Genomic DNA, 8,109 nt, shown 5'->3' on the forward strand with positions numbered 1-8,109 from the left:
TTGTGCGGCCCAGCGCTGCTGGTGCGCTAATGCTTCACCGTGAACACAACAGGCAGTGGGGGATACCCTTTACACCATCCTCCATTTAACACATTGCCAATCGTCAGATGCATTTACTGTTTGTTTCCTTCTTTTTCTGAACGTTTAAGTGAAGGTCTAGGTTTCACTAGAGTACTCGCTGCCTTCAGAGCCGGCAGGATGAAGAGCTTTCTTACTCCAGATCCAATCCTGACCCGACCTCGTCCCACAGAAGGGGCGTTAAGTGTTCCATTCCTACCCAGCCGTACTGCACGAGAGGGCTGGCCTCTGCCCCGGCGCAGGTTTGGGATATTGGACTCTTTTGTCTCGTGAGCCTCTGCCTGACCCAGCTGCCTGCCGAAAGCCCATGTGCTCAAACCCTGGCTGTGTTATGTAGGCTAATCCTTCCCTGCGCTCATCAGGACAGCGTGTGCTTGCACATGTTAATTCCTTTGCAGTCACCGCTTGGAAAGTCGCCCCTGTCAGCTCCGGGGACTGAGGCCCTTCATCTGCAGCACAGGGACAGGAGCACTTTTAATAAGGCTAAAAGGACACTGCCCTGCCTCTGAAGGCAATCCACTCTCCTTCAGCCCTCACCCGGCCGTTGCTGATGGCTAACACTGCAGGCACCGTGGGAAGTATTCGCACCAGCTTCTTCATGTGTCTAAATTACAGGCCTAAATTAGCAGCCTGAAGTTATTAGCTCATCAGTGGTTGGAGGTAAATGCTGGACCCTGTGGCTAAGCAAACCTGCTCTCATTGACGCAGAGGGAGCTGAGATCTCACCTGCGGCATTTAACCGAGGCGCAGAATTTTATGCGAACGCTGCTCCTCTCTCAGCGGGAGATGAGCCTTGGCACGTCCCTCCCAGTCCCCTCGCCAGGTCACGTTGGCATCGCCAGCCTCAGTCCATCCCTGGGGAGCGGAGGGGCAAGGAAAGCTGCACCGCTGGGTTATTAGAGTGGGAGAATGAATAATTTTCACAAATTCAGTTAGGAGCTTTCAGAAAAATTGCTAAGACATATCAAATGTACGTGACGGAAGACTAAAAGGTGAAACTCTGAAAACATAAAATTATTCTTGCTCTCAGCTCCCCTGGGCCTTATCCAGCAAATGCTTGACTTGGCTCTTCCATATAGCGCTACTGGTTTCAGGAATGATGTTCACAGTGTGTTGTATAGAACTGGGTCCTTATTTTCTCCATCTGCATTTCTCCTCTAATTTATTGACTTCTCCAGTTCTGATGATTAGGTCAGGTGGTGTCACATGCTTCAAGTACTGAGGCCAATTAACACTCTTTCTGGGTGACCAGGATTGCTGATCGATTAAGCTGCTCTGTCCCACTGAGATTCCTTGCTGTTGCAAAGGCAGATGCACAGTCATATAAAATACATTGAAATAGAATTAATGAAAAGGCAGGCCTGAATGACAGCCGAAATGTTTTTTTATTTTTGGAAGGAACCCAAGGAGAGGTTTATTGGACTCCTCTTCCCAGCACTTGGAAAGAAATAACAGCTGTTATTAAAAAGAAAGCCTTTTGGGGAGGGGGGAGGCATTCAGTTCAGCAAAATGGATAGAACCAGCTAAAATAACCTCTGAACCACATACCCCTCTTCCCTCCAGAAAATGTTGAAAGTGGGAAATCCTAGCAATAACAAAACTGAGGCTTCTTCTAAAAGATATCCACATTTTGCATACTCCCACCTATACAGGAAAGATGTATTTTTAAACAATATTCCAAAGCTGTACAGCTCATGCTTCTCAATTTTTCAACACCCAAATTAAAATGAAATTAACTGGGTGTAAGGATGTACATGACCCTGAATACCTGCGCTGACAATATTTCTTTCTGGAAATCCAACACACATTCCAGCTTGCATGATGTCTGCTGGGTACCTTTGTAGTGGGTAAAACAGGGGCAGTGGAGAAACGGAGAGGGGGTTTGCCTGTTGGAGAAGGTGACTCTCGACCCACATGGTACTGTCTCCTTCTGAGAGTGGATCAGACCAGCCCAACCTAGCACCAGAGACATCCCTTGGGCATTGATTCAATTTTTCTCACTCCCAGCCGGAATAGCTAAAAAGCAATTCACATCATTGCATAAAAAGCAAACTCTCATCATTTTCCTGGCTAAATAAATCCTCAGAAGAGCACCGGGCAGTTGAAAAGCCAACACTTCAATGCATGTGAAACTTGGGTGAATAGCCTCACTAACTTCTAGTCTGCATCAGAATCTGAGAATCATAGAATGGTTTGGGTTGGAAGGCACCTTTAAAGGTCACCTAGCCCACTCCCCCTGCAATGAGCAGGGACATCTTCAACAAGATCAGGTTGCTCAAAGCCCCGTCCAACCTGACCTTGAATGTTTCAAGGGATGGGACTTCTACCACCTCTCTGGGCAACCTGTTCCAGTGTTTCACCAGCCTCTTCATAAAACATTTCTTCCTTATATCTAATCTGAATCTAACCTCTTTTAGTTTAAAACCATTACCCCTTCTTCTATTGCTCCAGGCCCTACTAAAAGTCTGTCCCCATCTTTCTTATAAGCCCCCTTTAAGTACTGAAAGGCTGCTATAAGGTCTCCCTGGAGCCTTCTCTTCTCCAGACTGAACAACCCCAACTCTCTCAGCCTTTCCTCATAGGAGAGGCGTTCCAGCCCTCTGATCACTTTTGTGGCCCTCCTCTGGACCCGCTCCAACAGGTCCGTGTCTTGTGCTGAGGACCGCAGAACTGGATGCAGTACTGCAGGTGGGGTCTCACCAGAGCAGAGCAGAAGGGCAGAATCACCTCCCTCGACCTGCTGGCCATGCTGCTTTTGGTGCAGCCCAGGATATGGTTCTACGATAAAGCTGACCATGATGTTGGTGCTTTCTGTCCTGAAGCTCTTCCTAGCTGGGTTAGGAGGAGTTAAGTATGACAGTGGCAGAGTGTCACAAGATCCTTATTGCAGTTAAGGAAAACAGTTTTATTGACACTTCTCAAAGGAGAGTAATCAATGGCTTGATGTCCCAGTGGTGGCCAGCAATGAGCAGAGTACTGGGCTCTGGTGAGATCCCATCTATGATATTGTGTCTGGTTTGGGCACCCAGCTGAAGAGGGATAGGAAGAAAATGCAGCAGGTCTAATGGAGGGCTACCAAAATGGCACGAGGCTGGGAGCTCATGGCTCACAAGGAGAGGCTGATGGAGTTGGACCTGTTCTGCCTTTGTGAAGAGAAGGCCAAAGGACAAATTTGTAAATAAAATGGCTTGATGGGCAGCTACAAAGATAGAAGACTGAAATCCTTCTTGGTAGTGCCAGGCAGTATAAGAAGGACAAAGACCACAAAATGCGATTTGGGATTTCAGTTTGAACATTAAGAAAATGTGTTTCAGCCAGAGGGCACAGCAGTGGAAATGCTCACCAGACGTGTTGTGCAACCTCCATCTTTCAAGGTTTGGAAGGATCAGCTACACAAAGCCACAGACCTGGTCCCGTGTGGGTGATAGTCTAGCAGAATACGAAGATGGAGACTAGAGACCTCCAGATGTCCATTCCAACCAACATTTCTGTGATTCTGTGATTTAGACAATTCTGGGCATTTTTGTAGCTGTTATCTGTAGCACAAATGCAGTTCCAGGCTTCTGAAATGAGACTGAGTCAGACCAGGAGACTAGAACAAAAAAGTCTGAGAGCTAAAGTTTTGCTCTAAAAACCAATGCACCAGAAAACTGGAATAATTTTATCCATATGCTGGTATAAGACAAAGAGCTGGGTGTTTGCCATTATATTGAATGGACTGACTGTGAGTCTCCTGTCATGGTACAAAAAGCTGGAGATAACTTCAGAAGGAGCCTGCTGGAAGGAGGCTCTGCATGCTGAAGTAGTGAAAAGCTGCCTCTCAGCTGACAGCAGAACGAAGTCTTTTTATACTCTAAAATTATTCTTACAGAGACCGAGGAGCTATTGAGTGTGGGGAGCCCCATCCAGCTCTTGACAGTGGTAGCGCTCTGGATTAAAATGTTAGGAAGAGAGAAAGAAATACCCTGAGGAAAGAAGAAGTCAGCATTAATTTTACTGTTACTGGGTTTGGGAGTGAGTAATACCGAAGTCTCAGGCTTGCAGTCACCCATGTAGCAATAGGTCCCAATTTAGTCTGCAACAAAGAAGTCTGCTGTCGACATGCGCACACATCTACATCATCTTTCAAATACCTTCTAGCACCACTCACCAGTTACTTCCTATGTGATTAACACATTCCTGATGAGTGGGCAAAAGTAGCATTTCCAGTTTTCGCTGTACGGCAAGTCTTTGACCGGATGGGCTGGCTGCTGCATGGAGAACAAATAGTGCACTGCCGTTTCACCTAACCCCGTGTGTCAAACCGAAGCATCAGATTGAAGCTATGGCAAGTGCACATCAGTGTGCGTGGATATGAAACCTAAAAAAGAAATAAACTTGTAGATCTACACGGATCTATTTAAATACAATATTTTATTCCATTCCATGCAGCTTTTTATACAGTTCTCATCACCATAGCAACAGAGGTCCAGCTCTTCAAAGGGTATTTAGGTATCCTTCAGCACCCAAATCTACCAGCTGGGTGCTACTGCAGTCACAAAAGTATTATTAAGCTTCCACACACTCCGCTGTGTGTGCAACGTACCTGAATACAGATGCTGCCCATAGCTGAGAAGCTGCTAAGGGCTCAAGCCAAAACAGGACTTGACGACAGATCCTCAAAGTGAGAATTTCCCCACTTGACTCTTCAGTGCCTTGTAAACCCCCTGGGAAGACGGTTAAATGAGCTGTGGCTCACCCAGTGGACAGCCAAGTATGGCCATATATTCATTTCTGTACCTGCTGGTCGTGCCATCCTGGCAGCCCCATACAGCTTGGTGGTTAAAGCACTGATGTGCGACAGACAGGTTCAAATTTTACTCTGAATCATTTGAAACAGAGAAGTACACCTCCCACATCCTACCATCGCCCTAATTCCAGTTCTCCCTGTTTGAAAGAACAGGCTGAAGATTTCCTCTGCAGAACACCTTGCCCCCAGGGGAAAGGCTGGAATTTTGCCTCAAATGAAGCAAAAACAGGGAACTGAGCTAGAGTTTCCTGCAGCACAAGATTAACAATCATCTGTCATGGTTTGGTTCCATTATCTTTTTGTAAAGCGAGATATGTGTGCAGGGGGATTTTTAAAATATACATATTTCTGTGCATATAAATTGTGTACTTCTTTGCATGCTTCTACTTAGATGAATAGTGTGTGTATATTTAGCAGCACTGTACAGATATTGCATGAATAAAGGTTGTTGTGTACATTTTTTATTTCCCCTTTCTAAATACCTCAATATATGTTGTATACAGTGATGTTTATGTTCAGACAGTGTGCAAGGTTGTGCGTGCATGTGCCCTGTTTGATGGGGGAAGGGGATCTTCTTGGCACAATACTTATTAGTATCATCAATCATCGGGGGTGTCATTTCCAAATTCCCTTTCCCTTACCTAATTTGCTAAATCTAATTCTTTATCACACTACAAAACCCAGCATGAGAGATGGAAGTGATAATGAGAGGTGGCTTGCTCATCCATGCTCTACTGTACAGAGGCGATGTCAGCCTGGCATCTTCTAGAGGGATTTCCTGTTTTCTTTCTCTTCCCGTCTAGGGTGCTCTGTATGTGCTCAACCCACAACAATTAGCAGCCCACTGCATCCCTGTTGCACTGTGGCTTTATTTATTTATGGCTCCTCAAGTTGCTCTTCAGTTGCTGCAGTCCCTCAGTCAAGCATCTTGCTTGATCTGTTTGCTGGTGTTGTCTGCTGGTACTTTCTTGGCTTAGATACATTTGCTAATGCATCCAGCTCAGGACACCTCCAAAATGCACTTCATTAATCTCAACAACCTAAGGCTATGTATTTTTTTTCCAAGTCTGGTACTAAATTAGCAAAAGACCTTTATCAAAACCTTGCTTTATTGAATTTGCCAGGCCTGTTCTACTTGTGCAAATAATTGTATGTCTTTAAAACTTGGAGGGAGGAAAAAAACCAAACCATGAGTGGAATCTAAACTACTGACTCAAAACTCCCATCCCTGACATGGACAGGGCCAGGATTTCATCCTATATGTGCTGTCACTCCCATCCTATATGCAAGTCCTGTTCTTATCAGTGAATTTAACTCACAAGAAGTCATTGATTTCCCTGGGTTTATTCACAGGATTGTCCTACACATGGACTCCTAATGGACTTAATGGATCTGCATGCTGCCCACATAGATTACAGCACTGGCTTCGGGCCCAATTACTCACGGACGAGACTTTGTTTCACCAGCAGACTTTTAAAATACACAGCTTCTTCTCTCAGTTGTTATAAAAAGGATGCCATAGAAAGAAAACAGAAACATGTGAAAACAGTAATAAGGCAGGTCAGGAGCCCTAGCAGGAAATGACCTTCAAAATCTCATGCACATTAAGGGAAAAAACCCCCAAGGTCTGCTTTTCATAAGACAGGGAAGGTACGTCCAGTGCGTAAAGCTTTTAACACCAACACAAAGAATCAGTGAAGCCTGACTCTTATATTTGATAAGGAATGAGTAAGACTCAGAATACAAAGATGTCACCAATTAGCAGCATCTCAGATAGAAGTATGAATATTTTTAGAAAACTGAAAGAATGGGAGACTTATTTTTAAACAAAGAAGAAATTTTAATCAGATGGAGAAACAGATATTATGGGGGATGCTTTGCAAAAATCCTTTGAGAATTTTGTTGCTTAGTGCCAGGAGGAATGGTACTTCAATTTTTTTTTTTTTTTTTTTTTTTTTTTTTCACTTCGGACATCTATGATTCCCCCAGTGACAACACAGTCCCATGAGCTAGAGCATTTGGGACTCCCTGTTCAGATGCTGTCACGATGACATCAGTCTTTGTAGGAGCACAGGATGTAACATTGTGGATCAAGGCACACTGTACTGAAGTTTTGCTAAAACCAGAATCTTTCTACAAGTCCAGTAAAATAGACCACTTTGGGAAGGACCTACTCAAAAGGTGAAAAGTCACATCAGTAACTCAGGCCGACAGCAGTCAGGATTTATCAGAAAATTGGAAGAGAATGTTTCTGAAACAGAAGTTGTGATAACAGGAGATGTACGGCGAAGGGTCTGCTTTGATAACTGGATTCAGAGTGGTGCACCTTACCCACCTCGCACGTCCCCCTGAGGCAGGCAGGCAGACGCACAGCAAAAGCTACGTTACTTGAATGCCCTATGTGCAGCAGCAAGAATCCCAACCACGAACTCAGGTATTTGCTCAGAGGCCCTGAGACCCCAAAGACTGATTTTCCTTTACAGACGAGGTACCTGTTTGCTCAGCTTCCTGACTGAAAGCCGTGTTCAGACAGCTATAGCTATAAATAAAGGCTTAAACAATGGTATTTGAGATTGTAAAAGCTCTTCTGAGCAGGGATTGACTACTACACTGACCCAATATTCCTTACTCTATTCTTGGTTGGCTTTTGGGCACCTGTGAAAAATTTATTTTCCAAGGAAAATATAAAAACCTTAAATGTGCTCTCATCTGGTCATTTCACACCCAAAGAGATCGTGCCAATGCCAATGTGCAAGGAAAGGTACCACCAGACTCCTTGTGTCCCATTGCATGGCCCATTAATGAACTTGCCTGATTAAGTCCTCTTTTCTGGGAGCTGTGAGTACCTAACGGAAATGGCTTTTAGCATAGGGAGGCTACAAGGAAAGAAGTAAGACTTTGGCACTGAAATGGCAAGTTGCTGGTCAATGGCTGTTTGTCTTCCCAGAGCCAGAGCTACAACTGTCCCCCACAGTAAATGCTCCAACATTCAGATTGTCTGAGGAGTATTTTGTTAGCCTTTTGCGGCAGACCTGTAGAGAAAAGAATCATAAAATAAATTGTAAGTGTAAAATTAAATGTGATTAGTCAGGCAGTAAGCCTCAGTTCCTGCATATTCCCTGCAGGCTGGGAGACGTCCTTTTCCTCCCTTACACCCTAAAGCTGTCCTGTTGGCTGTGTCCAGCTGTGTGCCTCACTGACACATGAGTACAGCTACTCCCTGGAGGAGCTGAAGGACTCAA

Source organism: Aquila chrysaetos, chromosome 3, assembly GCF_900496995.4.
Source record: "Aquila chrysaetos chrysaetos chromosome 3, bAquChr1.4, whole genome shotgun sequence".
In the NCBI taxonomy this organism is placed as follows: Eukaryota; Metazoa; Chordata; class Aves; order Accipitriformes; family Accipitridae; genus Aquila; species Aquila chrysaetos.